Raw genomic sequence first — 25,700 nt, forward strand, 5'->3', positions numbered from 1 at the left:
AATTAAAGATAAAATATAAAACAAAATTATATAACTGATAAAATGGACTTTAACATTGGTCTATGGATAACACCATATTTGTAAGTCTGAAGCAATTTGGTTCAAAAGGGTTGGTATATGAAATGTTGAGAGACATATCAGAGCCTACCATTTATTGTGATATACTCAAATTAAAATATTTTAAACACTTAGAGGGGTTTGGGGGAAGGGTTGGGTTATGGGGGTTAGGGTTATGTAATCCAACTCTCGTTTGGGGGAAGGGTTATGTAAACCCTAGTTTTAGCCCCTTAACCCTTCCTCAAACCATTCTTCAACTTTTCCTTAATGTATCATAACCCTACCCACATAACCCTTCTCCCAAACACATCTTATCAAAACATTATCATAACACTTCCTTCGTAACCCTTCCCCCAAACACATTTTATGATAACACTTCCTCCATAACTCTTCCCCCAAACACATCTTATCATGAGTGTTCTCTTTTACAACTTTCGATGCCATTAGTAATGAGTCAGACGATGTTCTGAACAACTCCTGATGCTATAGGTTGTGCGTTAGAGGTTAGTAGATAACTCCTAACGTTCTTACACGACGTTGGAAGTTGGTGTCTCTTTCGACAACCTTTTTACCTATCGGGAGATCCTCTTACTTGTAGTGTTGGTTTGGCAGATCTTCGACAATGGTGGGCATGAAGGACAACTGAACACGAAAGACGGCGTGATATGCTCAGCGATGGTGGTTTGATAGGGGAAGAATGAGTGATTGAGAAGAGATGGTTTGAGTTTGGGAGTCTCGCGTGAGATGAGATGAGGGAAGAAAGTGAGTGGAGAATTAATTTTACAAAAGTAAGCAAAAAAAAAAAAAAAAGAAATTTATAGATAGCTTTAATGTCGGTTTAAAACCGACATCAATTCTTCCTCTCTGATGTCGGTTTAAAACCGACATTAAACATCCGCGAAAAACTAGTTCCCTCTTAAAATATCCAGACCTGTTCAGACTCTCCATCCACGAAACCGTTCCTACGCCCAAACCCTAGATTCTTTCTCTTTTCGCTGCTTCTCACCGTCCAACGCCGCCGCTCCTTGCGGTTGTTGCCGCTGCTCTTTGCCTTCCTACACCGCCAAGTGATTAAAGGTATTTGAAGTTTGAAGTGTTTGGTAAATATCAATTGTGTTAATCGAGTTCTTTCTGGTTTTGGGGTTCTTCGATTATTAGGGTTTTTCTGTAATCTTTTTGGGAAGAGGATCCGATCGTCTCGCCAGGGGAAACAGGTTCAGTTATCAGAGAATGAGATCAAAAAAACTTTGTGCTGCTTCCAGAGAGATTTTTGCGCTGTTGTGTCGTTTAATTCTCAATATTTCTTATCTATAATGAAAGAGGTTATTTATTTATTTTTTATTTTTAATTTTGCTTATTGGTTGGATTTGTAGTTTTGGATGGGCTGAAGTATGCTTCTTCACATGAGTGGGTGAAGCATGAAGGCTCTGTTGCTACCGTTGGCATCACTGTCCATGCTTAGGTGCTTTCTATTTTTTCCATGAAATTTATCATTTTTTTTAATAATGTAACTCTTGTTTGCCTAAATTTTTGGTGATTGTAAGTTTGAGACATGAACTTTTAGAATTGTGTCTCTTGAGTCTCGTTATTTGAAAAGTTCATAATAAATGTTTCTTGAGAAAGTTGTTGATAAATCTTTTAAGCCTCTCTTCCTTTTCAATTTTCTATCCTATAGGCTTACATTGTTAACTTCGTTACTGTAATGGCGACGTGATAGGTTGACTATAAGGGTTGCACAATGACTGAGCTTTATAATTTTACCTTAATTTTACTACTTTGAATGATGTTTGGATAAGGAAACTTGATAGTTACACAATTCCTTTTGTTGTTACTCCCTCCAACCATAGAAACTAATTCAAGCTTTTGTTATAACAGCTGTTACATCACTCCATGATAGGAACTGCATGTATTTTACTTGGTATTCAAACTTGGGTTGGAAGCATTTTGTTTTCATGCATCTTAACAGGACCTGGGTTCATGCTTCTTTTTTTATGGTTTTTCTAAAGTAAAAAAGAAAGAATGAGGAATTGAGCTTTAGTTTAATATGGCTGTTCCACCATCCAGAACTGCTGGCGTATTTTTGTAGTTGTGCGTGTCACCTTGTGCATATATTAGAACTTTCTGTTTACCTGTAACTGCAACTGCAGTGGGTGTGCTTTTACTTGTGAAGATTCCTGAAGGTGAAAATGGAACCATAGGCTATAGGCCGATTGTAATTCAATGCATTTGGAATTGCATCTCTAAAGATTATGATTTTACGTGAGTACATTCTTTTTAATTTCACATTATAATGGTCAACTATAACTAGTTTTCTATAAGTATTATTGGAACTGATTGAAAATGGCTACAGAATTGTTTAATAATGTTACAGTGCAGTGAGACAATCTCCCTTTCACTTTTCTCATTGCAGCATTATCATTGTTTCTTTTTTCTTTTGTTGGATAAGAAACCATTTCATTGATAAATAGCTTCATCATTATTTCTAATTGTTAATTAGAGGGGTATGTATGTGCTATGGATGAATAAAAAACCATGTCTATAAACTTGTTATATTATTGTAGACATTGGTTTATGGTATGTATGTGCTATAGTTGTCATGGTTGTTCATATGGTGTACTGAGCAGATTTATCGTTTGATTAGTTTAGAACATAATGGGAAGGTACTAGATGCTTTATTAATTTAATTTAGGAGGCATTTTGATTTTAGTCTTTTTGGTGGAGCCAACGGTATTATGATTAAAGTAAAACCTAATAGTGAGATGTAGGCATTGTCTTGCTTCACCAGAACTCTATGCTCTCCTTTCAATTGTATATTAATCAGAGACATCAACTATTTTATTTTATTTTAATTTTTTTTTGGAGTCTAAGGAGTATAAAGTTTAATGCTTCAGAATCTGCTCGGTTTATTTCTGCAATATGGAGCTTTTATCACATCTGGCTTTTGCTCTTCCATCTAGTTCTTTCTTATGGTATTCTCCATACTCGCACTCATCGTTCTAATTAATTTTACTTTGGTTTTCTTTTAAATGTATGATACTCTACACAATTCTGAAAATTTCTCAGCTTTTGAATGTTTCTTTTAGCAGTTAAGTTAATCAAAACTTTTGGTGCTTTCAGGGTGCTCATTCATGGGATGCTCAAAATGAGAACCAAAACGTAATACGCTTCAAACTTCATACCCTTGTGGATCAAATCATTTTACTTTGGTTTGTAACTAATTCCCTTTAGATCATTAGCATTTTTTCAGTCTAATTTCTTTGAAAGTTTAGATTAGGAATGGTAAGATTAATTAGATTTTATGGAAGGGATTAGATGGAAAGTAATAGGAAGATTTTTTTTTTTTTAAAATAATAGAACACTCGACGCTCTAATATTTGGCTTCGGGAGATCCTGACAACACATGATGCCGTTTACTGCATAGTTCTTAGGATATCCCGACGCTGCATTTTTTGGTGTCAGTAATGCCTCTTCTGACACACTTCGTCTGACCTCGGTCCCGACGCGCATTTGTGCGTCGGGAGATCCAATTCCGACGCATTTTCGTATATCTTTCGATGATTTTGTACATCGGGAGGTTTGTAATTTCTTGTAGTGCAAGTCGTGCCACCATTGTTGCGTTGTCTCAGATCGTCTTGCCGTCCTAGATCTTCGACATCTTAGATCTTAAATGTGTTGTCCAGATCGTTTCTTTGGTGCCTAGTCGTTGCGTTTCATTTAGTGCCTAGATTTGTTGTGCTCGTGGCCAGATCCGTTGCATTCATGCCTGATCTGTTTGTGTGTGTTCGTGCCCAGTTTTGTTGTAGATACGTTGTACTCAGATTGTTGTGTTCGGGTAAGATTTGTTCATTAAAAAATCGCTCCAAAAATGTAAACAAAAACTACAAAACCCCAAAACAAAAACAGTAAAATATGTCTCCAAAAACACACAAAAAGATTTCTTCACCTTTACATCCATCACAATGATGTTAACTCTAAGATTGTTGTGTTTGAGTCTAAGAGTGTGAACTTTGAGCTAATCAAGGGCTTGTCTGTATATTCTCGTTCTTTGTGTTTTATTTATTTATTTTGGTAGTAATCTACTTATTTGCTAAAGGCTTGGATATCGAAAATTGTTGAATTGGCAGCAGCCATCTGATGCTAGCAAAGAAGTTTTGTTGTGATTTTATTGTTTGTTTATAGTGTTGAAATCTTTAGACGTAAAAGGTCCTTATTTCTTGAAAATTTTCCATACAAGTAAGCCTATAATACCATTTAACTAGATTTAGCTTTTAGTTTTTGAAAATTAAGCTTATATAACCTTACCTTTTAGCTCTTGATTTTATTGTTTGTTGGTGGGTTAAAATCTTTGGAAAAAAAAAGTCTTTATTTCTTGAAAATTTCCCATACAAGTGATACTTTGATACCATTTAATTAAATTTGGTTTTTAGTTTCTAGCCTATATAAGCTTCCCTTTTTAACTTAAGTATTGTGCTTTGTTGTCTAGCATTTTATCGATGCTCTTAATATCCAAGTCAAATTTTGAAAATTAAAACAAAAATAAATATTTATAAACTTGTTAGTTTTTGGAATGTAGGTAAGAGTTTTTTTTTCATATGTGCTTCTTTGATAGTCTGGCTTTGTTCTAATTGTTTGGTTGTTTGGGTGTATATAGAACTTTTTATCGATTATATTTAGTCTTCAACTTTTTAGATATTATTTTTTGTTATAGTTAAGTTCACAAGTTTAAGATTACTTAATTATTCTTTATTTTTTTATGACTTTTTTTTTGTAGATTAAGTTGCATCTTATATAATATGGATAAGTTTGGATGAAAAAGAATAGAATGTCAACTGATTATGCTTTCTATTAAAAATGGGTTAAAATATTTGAAGACGTCTGATATCATGACTTGCCCTTGTTTAAAGTGCGTAAGTGTGAAAATTTTAGATGTGAACATAGGTAGAGATCATTTATTTTTTAACAGCATCGATTGGAGTTATCAAGTATGGACTTTTCATGGTAAATTACTACTAATAAAGAGAAACAATGAAAGTGTCTTTAGTAGTGTAAAAGAAGAAATTGATGAGGATGATGTTAATGATATAATTAGAATGTTTGAGGCTGCACATAATTATTTTAATGACAAGTCAGAAAATTTTGAGGAACTACTGGATGACGTCAAGAAACCAATATATTCTAATTGTAAAAATTTTCTCAAAATATCTAATTGATAAAATTATATAATTTGAAAGTTAAATTTGGATAAATAGATCGGAGTTTTATTAAGTTAGAATTAATTTGTGACATTTTACCTACTTCTAATGAAATCCCCACTTCTACCTATGAAGAAAAAAAAGATTTTGTGTGCTTTTGGAATAAAGTACAAGAAGATTTTTGCATGTAGGAACGATCGTTGCTTGTTTAGGAAAAACTCTCTGATGCAAATATATGCCCCTTTTGTGGTATATCAAGATGGAAAATTCCTAAAAAAATTCGAGAAGGATATTAAGAATGTTCCAGTGAAAGTTATGTGATATTTCTCCCTAATTTCAAAAATTGAAAGAATGTTTCGAAGCAAAGAAACATCAAAATTATTGATGTGACATGCTAGAAAAAGAGAAGCTAATTGTTTATTACAACATCCAAAAGATGTATTATCATGGAGAAAAATAGACCATTTATGATCAAAGTTTGGGTTAAAACCTAAAAATTTATGTTTTGCTCATTCCATATATGGGGTTAATCCGCATGGAGATCTTAGCAAGAAATATAGTTGTTGGCCAGTGATGTTAGTGACATACAACCTACCTCCATGGTTATGTATGAAGTGAAATTTTTTGATATTGACTGTTTTAATACTTCGTCCCAAACAATCAGAAAATGAAATAGATATTTATTTAGCTTCGTCGGATGATATGAAAAAACTTTGACATGATGAGGTGGAATATTATGATGTATATCAAGATCAATGTTTCACGCTTAAAGCTATTTTATCATGGACCATAAATGATTTTCCTGTGTATGACAACTTTGTGGATGTACAGTCAAAGGATATCTTACTTGTCCAATTTGTGGGAAAAAAATTTCATCCATTTATTTGCCAAAAGGAAGAAAGATGACATATATTGTGCGTCATAAGTTTCTACCACATCATCATTCATATAGGAATTAGAAGAAAGTTTTCAATGGTGCACAAAAATTAGAATACACTCCAGAACCATTGAATGGGGAAGAAATTCTTAAACAAACAAATAAGTATGAATATTCATTTGGTAAGAGAGCTATTAAGGAAAAGAATAGTGAATGGAGTTCTTTAGGAACTTATTGGCAGAAAAAATATCTTTTTTTAGTTAGAATATTAGAAGTATCTGTGTGACATTGTTTAAACGTGATGCATATTGAAAAGAATGTGTGTGCAAATCTCATTGGCACATTGCTTGATATTCCCGATAAAACGAACATTAGAAAAAAAGTCATAAGATTTGGTGATCTGAAATTAGATCAGAGTTAGCCCCTCAAGATGGGGAGAAAATGATCTTTTTATCCTAACATGTCATACATTATCTCGAGCGGAGAAGTTGAGTTTTTTAAGACACTATCAGAACTACTGAAGGCTATTAATCGAACATACAAAATTTAGTGTCACTCACAAATTTAAAAATTTACGACTTAAGTCACATGACCATCACGTTCGTATGCAACAATTGTTACATGTGGCAATTCATGGTATTTTACTCGAACATGTAAGACTTGTAATTATTCGTCTATGCTTCTTCTTTAATGCTATATGTAGCAAGACAATTGATTCATCGCACTTAAAATGAATGCAAGAAGATGTAGTTGTCTCTTTATGCCCATTAGAGAAGTATTTTCCACCATCATTTTCCACCGTAATGATACACCTTATAGTGCATCTAATAAGAGAAATTGAGTTTTGTGGACTTGTTCATCTAAGATGGATGTATCCTTTTGAACGATATATGAAAGTGTTGAAGATTTATGTGCGAAACAGAAATCGACCAGAAGGATGTATGGTTGAAAATTATATTGTTGAAGATGCTATAGAGTTCTATTCTGAATTTATGGCTGGAGTTAGTTCTATTGGACTTAACTCATCAGTACTAAAAAGGATTCAAACATGGATAGAACATTGTCAGCTTTTTCTTTTATCCATCGAGTAAGGACCATTTAGATCAAACTTATCTTTACGTTATTCAAAATGTAAATGATGTACTACTATACGTCGAGTATGCGCTAAACCCTATCTATTCTCATACCACGTAAGTGTAATTACCTAATAACTTGTCTGTTATGGCAGACAACATATAGACAGTTTGCGTAAGCTTAATTCTGTTAAAGCTAGAGGTAAAAAATGAATTCAATAATAGCATAATCGTACATTTAGTCGGTGGTGTCCACATGAATAATCACTAGAATCATCATGTATGTTTAAAACTAACTAACCAGATCCAAAATATTTTGTAAGTTGCACTTGCTCTCGAAGTTTCCAAAAACTCCATCACGCCTTTGTTGGGATGGATAGCCACAAGGACCTTCTCTAGATGTGACCACTTATTGTGGTTATATGATTAATGATTATTACTATTTCACAAAAAGGCGTGATGATATTAGAAAAGTTTAAAATAATGAAGTGAGTATAACAATCATTACGATGCAAGTCTCTAGTTTTAAAGACAAAAATCCTGTTATGTCATATATGACCTTTTATGACGTAATACAAGAAATATGAGATACTAATTACCTTCATTTATCTTTCATTTTATTTGAGTGTGATTGGTTTGATAATAGAAATGGAGTCAAAGTAGATGAGCTTTAGTTTACCATTGTGGAACTCAAACATATTGTGCATAAATCAGACCTGTTTATTTTAGCCTCCTAAGCAAAACAAGTGTTCTTTGTCAAAGATTCTTTAAATCCTGAATGACTGATCGTTTTAATATTTCCACAAAGAACTAATGAAGAAAATTTCTATGAAGATGAAATAGGAGATATGCTTCAATAATGTGGTTAGGTTATGGAATCATTTGAAGGATGCCCAATATTGATACACCCAACGAGATTGATAATACAACTTCAACATATATCAGACTTGATTGTGAAGCTAGATGGGTAGATAAGTAATGATTGGGATAAATGCTTGGTATGTCGTTATTTTGCTTAATAATATATATATGCATAGAGTTTGTAATTACTATGCTTATGGTATGTCATTACTTTGCTTTATGATGTATTTATGTTTTTTTTTGCATATTCGTAGATGAATGATTCAAATACTAAGCAATGGGGATGAAAGATAAATCCTTTAAGAAAAGGAAAAAGATAATTTGATCCACGTGGTCTAACTACTATGTTTGAATTGGCATCAGTAAAAATTTCTGGATAACAATTGTCCATTCAATATAATAAACACAAACAACCTATTGGAGCCATTTCTAAAAAATTGGAAAGTTACCTTGGTGTGTGTGTTCGACAATAGATTCCTGTGACGTACAAATCTTGGAAAGAAGTTTCGAATGAGGTGAAAGAGAAATATTTTATTGTATATCGGTATGGATTCTATAACTACGTTTTTCATACATCGTAGTTTGATTTACACTCAAAGTCCGGACATGCTTTTTTTTTTTTTTTTTTTTTTTTATTCTATCGATGTTGTTTGATTTAATATCCTAATGCCAAACATTCTATTAAGCCTATATAAGCTTCCTTTTTACCTTGTAATGAATTTAATATATATATATATATTTTCATATGTGCTTCTTTGATAGAATGTTTGGCATTGGGATGTAAATCAAATGACATCTATACAATAAAAAAAGCATGTTCGGACTTAGGGTGTAAACCTAACTACAATGTATGAAAAACGTAATTATAGAATCCATACCTATACACAATCAAAGATATTCTTTTAGCTTGTTCGGAACTTCTTTTCAAGATTTATATCTCACAGGAATTTGTTGTCGAACAAACACACCAAGGTAACTTTGCAATTTCTTAGAAATGGCTCCAATAGGTTGTCTGTGTTCATTATATTGAATGAGCAGAAGTTTTTATTGATGCCAACTCAGACATAATAGTTGGGCCACGTGGAACAAAATGATCTTTTTCCTTCTTTTAAAAGCATTTGTCTTTCTTCTTCACTGCCAGTATTTGAATCCTCCATCTATGAATCTACAAAGCAAAGCAATGACATACCATAAGCATATAGTAATTACAAACTTTAAGCATACATACATTATTAAGCATTTTAATGTCATACCAAACATTTATCACAATAATTACTTATCTACCCATCTACCTTCACAATTATGTCTAATATATGTTGAAGTTGTATCATCAATCTCGTTAGATGTATCAACATTGGGCATCCTTCGAATGACTCCATAACCACACTCTTGAGGCATCGCTCCTATTTCATCTTTATAGAAATCTTCTTCAATAGTTCTTTGTGGAGATGTTAAAACCACCGACCATTTAGGATTTAAAGAATCTTTGACATAGAATACTTGTTTTGCTAAGGAGGTTAAAATAAATGAGTCTGATTTATGCCCAGTATGTTTGGGATCCATAATAGTAAACCTAAGCTCGTCCACTTAGACTCCATTTCTTTTATCAAACCAATCACACTTATAAAATAAAAGATAACTTATGGTAATCAATCTCCCATATTTCTGTATTATGCCATAAAAGGTCATAACTGATACGATAGAGTTTTTGTCTTTAGAACTAGAGACTTGCATCATGGTGACTGTTATACTAACTCCACTATTTTGAACTTTTCTAATATCATCACGCCTTTTTGTGTGATAGTAATAACCATTAATCAAGTAACTACAATAAGTGATCACATCTGGAGAAGGTCCTTGTGGCTATCAATCCTAAAAAAGGTGTGATGGTGTTTTTGGAAACTTCGAGACCAAGTGCAACTTACAAAATATTTTGGATCTGGTTAGTTAGTTTTAAACATATATGAAAAAAATATGATTCTAGTGATTACTCATGTGGACAACCACCAACTGAATGTGCGATTCTACTATTCTTGCATCCATTTTTTACTTCTAGCTTTACTAGAGTTAAGCTTACGCAAGCTGTCCATATGTTCTCTGTCATAACCGACAAGTTATTAGGTAATTATACAACCAACTTATGTAGTATGAGAATATGTAGGATTTAGCACATACTCGACGTATGGTAGTACATCATTTACATTTTGAATAACATAAAGATGAGCTTGATCTAATTGCTCCTTACTTGGTCTGATAAAAGAAGAAGCTGACAATGCTCTACCCCATGTTTGAATCCATTTTTATTATCGATGAGTTAAGTCCAATAGAATTAACTCCAGACATAATTTGGAGCAGAACTTTATAGCCTCTCGAACAATATAATTTTTAACCATACATCCTTCTGGTCGATTTCGGTTTCGCACATAAGTCTTCAAAACTTTCATATATCGTTCAAAAGGATACATTCATCTTAGATGAACGTATTTACAAAACTCAATTTCTCTTATTAGATGCACTACAAGGTGTATCATTATAGTAAAAAATGATGGTGGAAAATACTTCTCTAATAGGCATAAAGTATCAACTACATCTTCTTGCATTCCTTTCAAGTGAAATGAATCAATTATTCCGTTATATATAACGTTAAAGAAGAAACATAGCCGAATAATTACAAGTTTTACATGTTTGGGTGAAATACCATGAATTTCTACAAGTAATAATATTTGCATGAGAACATGATGGTCATGCGACTTAAGTCCTTAAAATTTTAAATCTGCGAGTGACATTAAATTTTGAATGTTTGATGAATAGTCTTCAAGTACTTTAAGTTCTGTTAGTGTCTTACAAAAACTTAACTTCTCCGCTCGAGATAATGTATAACATGTTTGGAGTAAAAAGATCTTTTTCTCCCTTACTTGAGGGGCCAACTCTGATTTAATGTTCAGTTCTACCAAATCTAACCGATTTTTTATTTCAACCTTCGTTGTATCAGGAATATCAAGCAATGTGCCAATGAAATGTGCACCACATTCTTTTTCAATGTGTATCGTGTCTAAACAATATCACACATCAAGGTACTTCCAATATTTTAACTAAAAAATGGATTTTTTCTAGCAATAAGTCCTTGAAGAACTCGCTTCACTATTCTTTTCCTTGACAGTTCACTTACCAAATGAATGTTCGTACTTACTTGTTTGTTCAAGAATTTCTTCCGCAGTCAATGGTTCTTAAGCATATTCTAATTTTTGTGCAGTATTGAAAGCTTTTTCTGTTTCTTATATGGATGATGACGTTGTAGAAACTTGTGATGTCCAATATATGCCATCTTTCTTTCTTTTGGCAAATAAATGTATGAAGTTTTTCCATACAAATTGGACATGCATGATATTCTTTGACTGTGCAACCACGCAAGTTGTCATACATAGGAAAATCATTAATGGTTCACATTAAACTAGCTTTGAACGTGAAACATTGATCTTGATATGCATCGTAACATTCCATCCCATCATGCCAAAATTTTTTCAAATCTTCCACTGATGGAGCTAAATGAATATCTATTTCATTTCCTAGTTGTTTGGGACTAGGTATAAGAGCAGTCAACATAATTTTTTTTCGCTTCATACACAACCATTAATGTAGGTTGTATGTCACTAACATCATTGACAATTAACAACTATTTCTACGGCTAAGATCTCTATGCGAATTGACCCCATCTATGGAAAGAGAAAGACGTAGATTTCTAAGTTCTAACTCAAACTTTGACCATAAATTGTCTACTTTTTTTCCATGATAATACATCGTTTGAATGTTGTAATAAATCATTCACTTCTCTTTTTCTAGCATGCTATGTCAATAATCTTGATGTCTCTTTTCTTCGAAACATTCTTTCAAATCTTGGAATTGGGGAGAAATACCACATGACTTTCATTGGAACATTCTTAACGTCATTCTTTGATTTTTTTAGGAATCTTCCATCTTGACATACCACAAGAGGCGCACACATTTGTATCAGAGAGTTCTTTCTTAGACAAGCAACAATCATTCATACATGCATGAATCTTCTCGTACTTCATTCCAAGAGTACACAAAATCTTTTTTGCTTCACAAGTAGAAGTAGGGATTTCATTAGTCACAAATTAATTCTAATAACTCGGTGAAACTCGTATCTCTCTATCTAAATTTAGCTTTCAAGTTATATAATTTTACCAATATAGATATTTTGGTAAAGTATTTACAATTAGAATATAATGGTTTCTTAGCGTCATCTACTAGTTCCTCAAAGTTTTCTGACTTGTCATTAAAATAATTGTGTGCAACCTCAAACGTTCAAATTGTGTCAACATCATTCTCATCAATTTCTTCTCTTGCACTACTAAAGACATTTTCATTGTTTCTCTTCATTGGTAGTGATTCATTATGAAAATCCATATTTGATAACTTTGATCGATGCCGTTAAAAAATAAGTGATCTCTAATTGTATTCACATATAAAGTCTTTGCATTTACGCACTTTAAACAAGGACAAGTCACGACGTTCGACGTTTTCGAATGTTTCATTTTTAATAAACATCTCAACCCCGAAAGCACAATCAATTGACATTCTATTTTTTTAATCCATGACTTATCCATATTATATAAGATGCAACTTAATGTAAAAAAAAGTCAAAAAAACAAGGAATTAAGTAATCTTAAACTTGTGAGTTTAACTATAATCAACAATAATACTGAAATAAAAAGTTAAAGACTAAATCCAATCAATAAAATGTCCTATATACACCCAAATAATAAGAACAAAGCAAGACTATTAAAGAAGCGCATATGAAAAAAAAAAAGAATTAAATTTTTACCCATGTTCCAAAAACTAACAAGTTTATAAATTTTTTTTTTAATTTATTTTTTAAAAATTTGACTTGGATTTTAAGAATATTGATAAAATGTTAGACAACAAAGAACAATACTTAAGATAAAATAAAACATAAAGAACAACAATATACATACACTCCCTTGATTAGCTCAGAGTTCATATTCTTAAGCTTAAACACAACATATCTTAGAGTTAAACATTTATTGTGATGGATGTAAACAAAAGGTGAAGAATTTTTTTTGTGTGTTTTCAGAGACATTTTTTTAACATTTTTTTTTGGGTTTTGTTGTTCTTTGTTTACCAAACGAAGGACGGTGGGACGACAGGATGTGCTCGACGGTAGTGGTTCGATGGTGGAAGAGTGAGTGGTTGAGAAGAAAGGGTTTGGGTGGAAGGTTTAGCGTAAGAGATGAGATGAGAGGGAAGAAGATGTTGGAAACGTAATAGGCCCTCACAATACAAATTAAGAAACAAGAGAAGAAGATTGTTCTCTTACTCACACAATTGAGAAGAAAGAACTTGAATAATATTTCTTAAACTTGAATTTCCTACTTTCTTTCTTATTTACAAATGAGAAACCTTACACATATTTATACTGGTAGAAAAGTATATTAAAAGTCATTAACAATAAATATCAATACATGTGACTATTCATATATCAATGTATTTAGTGATTAACTATTCCATGTATCTCAACTATTCATGCATATTTAATAATGCAAATTCATGTATTAAGTTTAGATTAATTCAATTTCAACATCCTCCCTTAATCTAGACTTGAGCAACTCCAAGTTTTCCTCTGAATTTAACAAATAAGTCAAACTTGAGCGCCTTTGTAAAAATATCAACCACTTGATCTTGAGTCTTACAATATTTTACTATCACTTCTCCATCCTTAACCAAGTCTCTGATAAAATGATATTTGATTATAATATGCTTGCTTCTTCCATGGAAAACTGGATTCTTTGATAATGCTATGGCAGATCCATTATCACAAAATAAAACAGTTTCACATTTTCTAGTACACTTCAATTCTTTTAACATCCACCGAAGCCATAAAGCTTGACATCCAGCTGCAGCTAACGAGATATATTCTGCTTCGGTTGTAGAAAGGGCAACAACAGATTGTTTCTTTGAAGTCCATGAAAAAACACCTGAACCCATACTAAAAACATAACCAGATGTACTTTTATGACCATCCACATTACCACCCCAGTCACTATCACAAGAACCAAACAACACTGATTCTGAAACTTTCTTGTAATAAATTCCAAAATTAATGGTGCCAAGAATGTAACGAAGAACTCTTTTTCCTGCTTCCCAATGACTTCTTTTCGGGTTTGTCATAAATCTGCTTAACATACTTATAGCAAATAAAATATCAGGTCTTGTTGCTGTCAAATACATTAAGCTTCCAACTAAGCTTCGATATAAACTTGGATCGACTGCTTCTCCAATATCATCCTTGCACAATTCCAAATTTGCATCCATGGGAGTGTTGCAAGGCGAAGCATTTTCCATCCGAAATTTTTTTAGTAAATCATGAGCATACTTTTGTTGTGAAATGACAATTTCTCCTTCATTTTGATTAACTTCAATTCCGAGAAAGTAGTGGATGAGACCCATATCACTCATCTCGAATTCCTTTTTCATGGAATTCTTAAAATCATCACACAAAAATTTATCATTTCCAGTAAAAAGTAAATCATCAACATAAAAAGAAACGATGAGAAATTTTCCATACTCGTCTTCTTTGACATAGAGTGCATGCTTATATGGACACCTTTGAAATCCTGTCTTTAGAAAAAAACTGTCGATACGACTGTACCAAGCTCGCGGAGCTTGCTTCAATCCATACAAGGGTTTTTTTCAACTTGTACACTTTTTCTTCTTCTCCCCTTTGCACATAGCCCAAAGGTTGTGCAACAAATATCTCTTCCTTCAAGTGTCCATTCAAAAAAGTGGATTTTACATCCATTTGATAAACTTTCCATCCATTTGGAGCAGCTAATGACAAAATCAATCGAATGGTCTCAATTCTTGTCACAGGGGCAAATATTTCTTCATAATCCACACCATATTCCTGCTTGTAGCCTTTTACAACAAGTCTTGCCTTGTATTTTTCAACATTACCATATGACTTCAACTTTGTTCTGTGCACCCATTTTACTCCAAGAGCTTGTTTGTTTGTCGGAAGCTCCATCAACTCCCATGTTTCATTTCTTCTTATCGCATCAATCTCTTGATCCACTGCAATCTTCCATTTCTCATCTTGGATGGCTTCATCAAAAGTTACAGGATCAACACCAGCAAACAATGCAAAATTAGCAAAATGATCGTCATTAATCCTATTAGTGGTATTATAAATTTCTTGAATACTCCTCATTCTCCTTGGTGAGATTTCATCATCACTTGTGGAAGATGACGTTGAGGACGAAGATGACTCCATCGCTTGAATTTTCGCTTGCTCTAATTCTTGAGCAACTTTATTTTCATCTATATTAACATTAAATGGACTTTTAGCTTCATCAACGTCGTCATTCCAGTTCCATGATTCATCTTCACTGAAAATCACATCTCTGCTGATAATAATTTTTCTTGACACAGGATTATACAATCGAAAATTCTTTTCACTATAACCTACCATAATGCATTTTTCAGATTTATCATCAAGCTTGCCTCTTAGTTGATTTGGAATATGAGAATAAACTATACTCCCAAACACTCTCAAATGACTAACAGATGGTTTCTCACCACACTATGCTTCATAAAGAGTCATACCTGGTTGGAGCTCGATTTAGAATGTAAACAGTACATGCAACAGCATCTCCCCAAAATTTGTTTGGCAGATTTTTTGCTTTTAGCATACTTCTTGCCATTTCCATGATTGTTCTATTTTTTCTCTCTGCAACTCCATTTTTCTGTGGAGTCATTCGAGCTGTCATTTGATGATGAATTCCTTGCTCCTTGAAAAAATTACCAAAAGCTATATATTCTCCATCACGATCAGATCTCAAAGTTTTTATCTTGTAACCACTTTGATTTTCAGTAAAAGTTTTGAAGGATTTAAAACATACAAGTGCTTCACTCTTTTCTTTCAAAAAATAAATCCACAACTTTCTACTGAAATCATCGATGAAGGTTATGAAATATCGATTACCTCCATTTGATCTTGTTCGCATAGGACCATACAAATCTGTATGAATCAACTCGAGAGGTTTAGAGGCTCTCCAAGCTTTCCCAGTTGGAAATGAATCTCGATGATGTTTTGCAAGAATACACATTTCACAAATATTTGTCTCATGGTTGATATTTTGTATACCTCTCACCATATGATTTTTGCACAAATAAGATAGTGATTTGAAGTTTAAGTGACCATATTGAAAATGCCAAAGCCAGGATGGATCCTTCAATATGCTGCTGAAGCAAGATATTTGACCATATGTAAAGTTAAGAGAAAACATCTTATTAGCAGTCATTTTTACCTTGGAAATAAGAACACCGACCTGATCTTTGATTGCACATATGTCACCTTCAAATGAAACTTTTAAACCTCGTTGAAGCAGTTGGCCAATACTCAAAAGATTATGCTTTAGACCTGGAACATAGAACACATTTGTAACTCGTTTTGTGCCTTTCTTTGTCTTCACAAGAATATCACCTTGGCCTTTGACTTGTAGTCTGGTATTATCACCAGTCTTCACTTCACTTTGGAAAGATTCATCCAAAGTAACAAATATACTTCTATTTCCTGTCATGTGGTTACTACAACCACTATCAAGATACCATGTAGGCTCTACAACATTGTCTTGAACACTACATGCGAGGAATAGAATGCCTTCATCATTTTTCTTTTGTTCTTTATGCATATTCATGGTGGTATTTCCAACTCCATTTTTTAGTGCCCAACAATCTGCTTGAAAATGACCATACTCTCTGCAATTAAAGCATTGAATTTAAGAGAAATTACCACGATCACCTCCTTGGTTTCTGCCAAAGCCTCTTTCTCTTCCGCTTCCTCTTCCTCGAGATAAAGAAGAGCTTTCTTGTGAATTTTCAGAATTTTCACCGCTTCTATTATCATAGTTTCTTGTGAGAATCAGAATTTTCAAGCTATTTATAGACAACGTAGATAAGTCTTTCGATTCTTCAATTGCAACGACGATATGCTCAAATTTTCTTGGCATACTTCTAAGAATCTTTTCAACAACTCTTTGATCGCCTACTTCTTCACCATTTGATCTTAAACTATTGACAATTACAAGAATACGATTGAAAAATTCTTCAATAGTTTCAGTTTCTTTCATTTTAATGCAATCAAATTCGGATATGAGAGCTTGTAACCTTATCATCTTTACCTTATCTTTTCCTTGATAGGTAGATTGTAGAATATCCCAAGCCGCCTTTGTAGAAGTAGCTGTTGAAATTCTCTCGAAAATAAATTCATCAACAGCTTGATAAATGAAGAATAAAGCCTTTGTCTTTCTTACGATTTTCTCTTAACTCAACAAGTTGTTGATTTGTGAGCTCACTCTGATTCTCAACTTCAGTGTATCCTCTTTCAACAATATCCCACAATTCTTGAGAGCCATATAACACTTTCATTTGAATACTCCATTGATTAAAATTCTTCCTGCTGAACCTTGGAAGTTGGGGTTGCAACATGTTACCATTTGAAGCCATATCTAACTGAAGCTCTGATACCACTTGTTGGAAACGTAATAGGCCCTCACAATACAAATCAAGAAACAAAAGAAGAAGATTGTTCTCTTATTCACACAATTGAGAAGAAAGAACTTGAATAATATTTCTTAAACTTGAATTTCTTACTTTCTTTCTTATTTACAAATGAGAAACCTTACACATATTTATACTAGTAGAAAAGTATATTAAAAGTCATTAACAATAAATATCAATACATGTGACTATTCATATATCAATGTATTTAGTGATTAACTATTCCATGTATCTCAACTATTCATGCATATTTAATAATGCAAATTCATGTATTAAGTTTAGATTAATTCAATTTCAACAAAAGAGTGAGTAAAGTGAGGAGAACATTAATTTTACAAAAATAATATTAAAAAAAATTAAGGACAACTTTAATGTTGGTTTTAAACCGACATTAATCATTCCTTTTAAACTGATATTAATCATTCATCTTTGATGTCAATTTAGAACCGACATTAAACGTCTACATTTTAAAAACCGACTTTAAAGATCCGTTTTCTTTTTTTCCAACCAACATAATAGGTCATGTTTCTTCTAGTGTACAGAGGCAGTTTCTAAATCTTAGAGACTAGAGTGTTCTTTTTTGAAATTTAAAGGCCCAACTAGACAATAGTATCAAATCTTAGGGGATCAAAAGTGTATTTTGTCCTTAAAAGACACCAAACTCATAAGTTTGATTTCTTAATCTCGAAAATTTTATTCCAAGTGCTTGAACATGAATTTGACTTCAAATGCCAAACTCCCTTAATTCGAACCTCATGGGCCAAACACCCCCTAAAAGAACTCTATCTTTTTTCTTATCTTCCTCTTTCTCTAATCTCTCTCGACAATACCCACTCTACCAATCATTGTCAAAATTTTCCCAAACTCATCAACAAATGACATTTAACCCCATCCTTCCGCTACATCTTGATCACTGCCAAGTCTCCAACAACAATAATGTTTTCCTCATCTACCAAATCGAACGACAACCATTGACCTCACCGGTGTCGTCAACTAGATGGTTTAATTGTCTCCTAGAGTTCAATTTGACAATCATTAATAAACCGCACAATAAAGTGACGTGGGCTATAATACATAATATATATAAAGTTTATCTCTACATTTTTTTTTTAAATTTAAATATATACATGTGCATATACGATGATAAAGTATGTGGAAGAGAGCATTTTCTAAGAGTGTTTGATTTTAAAATGCAAAATTTATAGGCAAAGTACACTTTCGGCCTCTAAGGTTTGGGGTTTGTATCTCTTTATTGACTTTTCGTTGGACCGTTCTTTATTGACTTTTCGTTGGACCGTTAAGAGATGACGTGTCAAAAATTAAATGACTAGAATTGAATTTATATGTCATTTTTTTAATGAGTTGATTCAAAATAATAATTTTTTTATAAAAAAGATTAGTGACGTTCATTCCTTCCCTCTTTTCCTATCATCCCTACAAAAGTTGACCAAAAAAACAAAAAAAGTTTTCTGTGACTAACCTCTTTTCAAAAACCTGTTTGCTATTGACCTTTTTGGCATTTGAAATACCCCAACTTTACCCTCGATATTAACTATTGTCTTCTTATATACATCTTTTACATCTCTTTTGCTTTTCTCTTCCAACAACCATTAAACGAAAAATCAATTTCATTTATTAAAAGTATAGATTTTTTTAACAGTTTGCTCACTTTATAAGCATGGTTGGAAAGAGTATGAAAAATCTTCTTAAAATAAGTGACCTTTTACTTAAAACGAAGTTGTATCGAACAAAATTTTGTTGCTATAAAAAAATGGCATAAATTTTTTTTACGGGGAGATTTGTCTGAGTGTTTGTAAGACAAAAGAAGGTAATCACGAGTGTGGAGTCTAACCATACGCACTCTAAGGCTCTAGTGATCACTCTTATGCTTCTGAGTCTAGACAATAGAGAGAAATAGTAAAGTATCCAGGCATATCTTGAACCAATGACCTTGGTTGTTTATAGAGTATATATGGCCTTAATTGATGCACAAATGCATGATTGTCCTTAAATTTCTAGAGCCATTGAGTTTATAATCAATGAGTAGTTACATTATCATTATAACAAACCCATGAATGTTCTCAACACTCCTTTTATGACACTCATTTGTTCATAATCTGAACAATTTCACGTTCAATAGCTTAAAGATCTTCTTCCATAGGCCCTTTAAGCTCTCCTGAGTATTGCTCTAAGAGTAAGAGTATTCTACTTGTTGTTCCTCCTCCTCTTGCAAGCTTCTTTTAGGAGGCTAGGCTTTCTCTGGTGGGTCCTCCTCTTCTGAGCTTCTCTTAGAAGGCTAGACTCTCCATTGTGGGTCCTCCTCCTTTTATGAATTCCTCTTAGGAGACTAGGCTCTTATGTTTTATTGAGCTCCTCTCTTAGGCTTCATGGAGCTTTCCCTAGACTCCTATGAGCTTGTATTATGGGTCTCATTGAGCTCTTTAGGTTCTCTCCCTATATATGCTCCTCTTGAGTTCTCTCTAGGCTCCTTTGAGCTCCTATTTGATTATACCTCACGGGTCTCATTGAGTTGTCTAACTCTCCCACATGGGTGCTCTTAAGCTCTCTCTTAGGCTCCTATGAGATCCTCTCCTAGGCTTCCATGAGCTCATGGGTTCTCCCAAGAGTGCTTTTAAGCTCTCTCCTACAATCCTATATGAGGTAACCTCATGAGTCCATCAGCTCTCTCTAAGCTTGCTTAGACGTTCCCATAGGTTTTCCTCATGGGTCCATCGAGCTCTCCCTAAGCTCACTTAGGCTCTTCCATGAGTTAACTTACGTGGGATAAAATTTGGCCACAACAAATATGACATTGTTGTGTAGAAAAATTGCCCAATTGCTAACATCGTTGAATATGTAATTGCTGACACATGATTGCTAAATTCTTGTTTAGTAATTTTGTTTTGGCCATATCATCATCGATACAACTCAATTTTCTATAAATGGTCGCTTGTTTTCCTACGTTTTTTCGTATTCATTCCAATCATGCATGTAAACTAAAAGAAACTTAAAAGCCTTAAATTGACTTCAATAAACGAAAATTTATCCAAGTTTAGATGTTGTAGTAACATAATGAATGTTTTCCATATGTGGTGCGCAATTACAAGGGTGTAAGAAAATTATCTAGGAAAGCATCATGAAGTGGATGAGTCGATGAAATTTGTAAACACACCATGCATTACATTCTCTTTTATAACAGCTTTAGAAATTGTACTAAGTGGATCATGAGGCGTTAAGACTCTTCTTCATTGAACAAACTTAGACCTCTCCTAATTAGAGATGGTGTCATTGATACGGTAGGGCCGGCAACGAAGTGTTTTGTTTTAACATGAAAAGGTGAAAGGGAGATACTGAAAGATGGAGAAGAAATGAATGCCAACTCATTCAAAAAAATGTTACGTCAATTAAGTCTAGTCATTAAAAAAATGCACGCTGTCATCTTTTATGATGGACATCGCTAAATAGTTCAAAGTCATTTCAAACCTTAAAAACTAAATTGTTTCTTTTAAAATTTAGGGGACCAAATAGATACTAGAGAAGTTTACACGGTAGAAAAAATGTTTAACTATTTACGAAAATAGGGATAAAAAAACACTGATAGATACTGACTTCTATTAGTCTCTATCATGGATATAGATACCGATAGACTTCCACCTCTATCAACAATAAACTTCTATTTGTTTTTATTAGCGTCTATTTTCTATATTTAAAAGCCCCCCTAATGCTAACACCAAACTTTAAGGATCGAAAGTATATTTTGTCCAACTTTATACATTCCAAAATTCTAATAGGTTTTAAGTGTATTGAATTTATAATGCAAAATTTAATATTAAAATTAAAATGATAGAGAAATATACATATTAAAAATTTAAAATTTAAATTTAAATATTATTTATATCCCATAAAAATAAAAATAAAAAATCAAAATTGAGATAACATATTTGTTCAAAAAGAAATGTGTATGTATATATACACATATAAAGCAATAAAAACATAATAGACAGAAACTACTTTTTGAAATTCAATATCAATTTTGGAAACATATATCTTTCAAATTTTGAAACAAGAAATTACAAAAGTGATCGTACAAATTTTTACTTTTTAAAAATAATAGAGAAATAGAAGACGTCAAATATGTTAAAGAAAGAGAGTAAAAGAAAAAAAAAAACTTTAATTCAATGTTTTTATATCACCACAAGAATGAGTTTAGACAAACTTTAAAGACAAACTCTTAAAACAATAATGGAGAAAAAGGTTGAGTAATAAACAATTGGCAATAAATAAATAGTTTCCCAATACACAAAATATGGGAAATCACATCATGAACTTACAAAAGGAAAGAAAAAAGAAAAGAAGAAAAGAATGTTCAATGAATTTGATAGTTTTTAGCCTTCAAAGGTACAATTTTGGAATCACACACCAAAATTTCTACAATGGAAATTGGAAAAGTAAAAGTTTATGTGTCTTTTAGAGAAGGGTTCAAATCATCTTTTCCTTGATGGCTTGTTTTTTCCAACCTAAGATCATAATTTAGTGTTAAGCATGGAGCAAAACTTTTCCAAAAGGAGTTATGACATATATTAATTAATTAATGCATACACCATTTAGTTTGTACAAACGACGTTAAGATACAAAAGCCTTTGGAAAAGTGGAAAAACCACGTTTGAAGTAGGATGGTACTAACGATTACTCTCGCTTTTCGGGAAAGAATAATAACAATTACACCCTAACTAAAAAAAATACGAAATTGATAACAATATAAGTTAAAGTGAAAAATCTCCCAACTATGAAAAAAAAAAGATGATGAACTAGAAAAACTCCACTATGTTAAGATTGCTACTATCTATTGCACAAAGATCTCTCCCCTATCCCAACTTTAAAGCTGAAAACACTCTTACAACGTTGTACCATTTACATGATTGAAATTAGTATAACAAACTAAGTGTTTCAAATTGGAAAGCTTCGAAACCTTAGCACTAAATTCTTTTCATGGTGCTTGAAGCACCACTTTCATACGTGAATAATTGCTCTTTTAATATTTTATCAAACTGAGTATAACCATATATTAGATTCATCATTTAAGAAAATCACAGGATTAAAAAATCCCATAAGGTTTGTCAAATTTGTGCTTTGTAAGGACTAATGCACTCATCACGTAGAGGTGCGTAGGTATTTGATATCCCAGCAACTTTGGTAAGAACCTTTTCCTATACTTAGCTAGTACTAAAGTACAAGGAAAAACCACTTAAGCTTATGGAAACCGCTTGTGGGGTCGGGCTAAAGCAAGTCGGTTTGGCAGCATGGGTTGAAAAATTAGAAACCGAGAATTATTGGTTAGTTTAAGGTAGAAAAATAGGGTTGGGAAACAGAACCGATAAATAATATACAAACGATAAAAATTGAAAATTATAGGAATCTTAAGTTGGTAACTAGACAATTCTTAGTATACGATTTCGAAGCTAAGTAGGTGCATTAAATTCTATTTTAGTTCAGATTATACATGTTGACATGTCTCTCCGTCATATTGTTTTGGTTGCACCCACATATTTGCCCAAAGAGCCAATCTGACCAAACTCATTGTCTAGGTTGTTCGGTCAACTTGGTTTAAGTTGAGTCTAGCCGTTTCAGTTCATGTGAATCTTTCTTTGATTGAGTGAGGTTCCGTTTCAATTTTTTTAAAAAATTGAGCTAAGTCGAGCCGTTTACACCCCTAACAAGTTGAATAGAAAATGTCAATCTATCCTCAAACTTTTATGAGTGTCAAATGAGCTCTTATGGTTTGAATATCTAAAAGGCATCTAAAAAGTATACCTTGGTTTGAATTTTTAATACGTTGAGTTATATAGTAGATCCACCGATTGAAAGCTTACTAATACTGAAGATATATATAATAAAATACAAAATCAAACTCTGTTACTAAAAATACAATTAACACTACGATAATGAAACGAGAATGATTATATTTGGAGTGAATCACTGTATCAAAGCATTCCTAGACACAAACACACTTATGAATGTCATTATTAGGAAAACATTTGGCAACCAAACCAGTAAAAAGGTAAAAACCACAAACATGATGGAAGAAAAAGACTAATTTGCAATAATATCAATGAAATAGTGTTTTCAACTAATAAACAGTACTGAAGTGGTTGTGGTTGTGGTTGGATGGATCATACTTTATCAAAACCCAACTTGGAGATGAGGAATGAAGAACTTTTCCAACAGAATACTTTTGATAACTTCTATAGAAATATTGATTTGGGGATTGGATCTTAGCATCATCACATAATCTCAACCAACCAAACGAACCAAAAACAATACAGAAAGAAACAGAATGTGTCAATGTCAAAAACAATAAATGCAAAACAATTTGATCCATGTGGTGTTTCTTCTTCATAAGAATGGTTTCATCAGTCCCATTTTTCATCCTACCGATCATATTCAGTACATGGAAAAAGCAAGAACACTCATATATAATATACAATAAACTAATGCCTCTCCACCAGATAGCTTGTTTTGAGTAAAAGATTATATATATTATTAAGAGTCCAAGTTGACCATTTTGACATTATTAGTTAAGTTTAAAGTCCATTATTGAGGCTGAACAGAAAGTGGGATCATCCCCCTTTGCTATAAATAAGAGGCATCATATAATAATGTACTTTAAGAAGACTAAGAAAGAATGATTTGAATCCATCTAGGATTAAGTACAATGCCGCTCCTCCTTTTTTATGTGAAAATATCTCTTTGACTCCTTTATTTATTTCAAATGTCTTTTAGATTTTTAAAATTTTCGACAAATGATTTTAGGGATAATTATTGACAATTTTACCCTTTTTACTTTGATGAGGAGATCAAAATAAACTTATTAATAGGAAAATGATTGAAAATGACAAAACTACTAAAAAAATTTACAAAATAGAACAAAATATCAGTTTCATTGATGATAAAATCTAAAATTTTATTATATTTTGTCAATATTTTAATTCATTATGCTATATTTAAAAATACCCCTTTTTAATATAAAAAAAAATTCATTTTCATTTAGATAGAAAAAATGACACTTAATATGATTTTATTTCTCATTTTGTTTTTCATGTTTATTCCATTGTTTATTTGTAAACGTTCAAACAAATATATAAAGTATAAAGATAAGTATATGCACTCATATACAATTGCTTCTTGGTTTTTATTATATTATATTCTTGCAAATATTCTAACCAATATATGAAATATAAATGTACTCATGTATCATTCGGAAGTTCAATAGAATTGTATCCATTTGACAATGAAATATAAAATCACAATAAATATCATAAATTTCATCAACGTAGTAAAAGATGTAAGAAAAATATCTACCATTGTATATAAATCACAAACGATGTTATATATAAGTACATATATCATAAAATAAGGAGTATAAGCACAAAAAACATCATTTATATAAGATAAACAACCGAATAAGTATATATATGTACATTTATTCATTTGTTTGTGTCCCAGAACACTTTCCAACTTCGTCTCTCCATCTCCCCATCTTCCTCTTATACAGAATTCATGATTTTGGTTGCATGAACGACCAATAAAAGCACGACGTAAGAATCTGCATCTCATGCCCCACGTTGGAAGCTTCATCTTACGCTACACCATTCATTTGCAACCTCCGGCCAAGGAGAAAAAGATAGGGAGGAGGAAGAAGAAAGAATAGGAAGGAGAGAAGGAAGAAGAAACAATAGGATTTTAAAGTTTTTTTCTACATTATAATGTAACATCAATAGGCACGAAGCCCTATAATTGTGCATAGGAGAGACAATCAAAAATCAAAACAGTAGGTTTTTCTTATTTATTTATATATTTATTTATGGAGGGAAAATAGTCACTCGCATTAGTGAAAGAACATTGCACCCTCCCGACCCTACGACACAACATTTAGGTACCAAAAAAACTTGTAAAAAATTAATTCTTAGACAGGTGATCATCGTGAATTGAATCCATAATCTATAGCTACTAAGCCAAACCACATGATGGTTTAAAGACACC

General features: G+C 32.5%; 1 long non-coding RNA gene across 8 annotated transcripts; it reads left to right on the top strand.

Moving 5' to 3' along the window:
• Positions 1-777: 777 nt before the first annotated feature.
• On the top strand, positions 778-25,231 carry LOC103491268 (uncharacterized). 8 transcript variants are annotated; one of them, XR_538035.3, is made up of 6 exons: positions 917-1,157; positions 1,431-1,519; positions 2,949-3,026; positions 3,175-3,263; positions 11,053-11,134; positions 12,025-12,039. It is a non-coding gene; the product is annotated as an uncharacterized LOC103491268 (long non-coding RNA). The 8 variants fall into 8 exon arrangements; XR_007821166.1 differs by lacking the exons at positions 11,053-11,134; positions 12,025-12,039 and adding an exon at positions 25,213-25,231; XR_007821165.1 differs by lacking the exons at positions 11,053-11,134; positions 12,025-12,039 and adding an exon at positions 14,033-14,380.
• The last annotated feature ends 469 nt before the right edge of the window (positions 25,232-25,700 follow it).

Source organism: Cucumis melo, chromosome 5 (assembly GCF_025177605.1).
Source record: "Cucumis melo cultivar AY chromosome 5, USDA_Cmelo_AY_1.0, whole genome shotgun sequence".
NCBI classification, from domain to species: Eukaryota; Viridiplantae; Streptophyta; class Magnoliopsida; order Cucurbitales; family Cucurbitaceae; genus Cucumis; species Cucumis melo.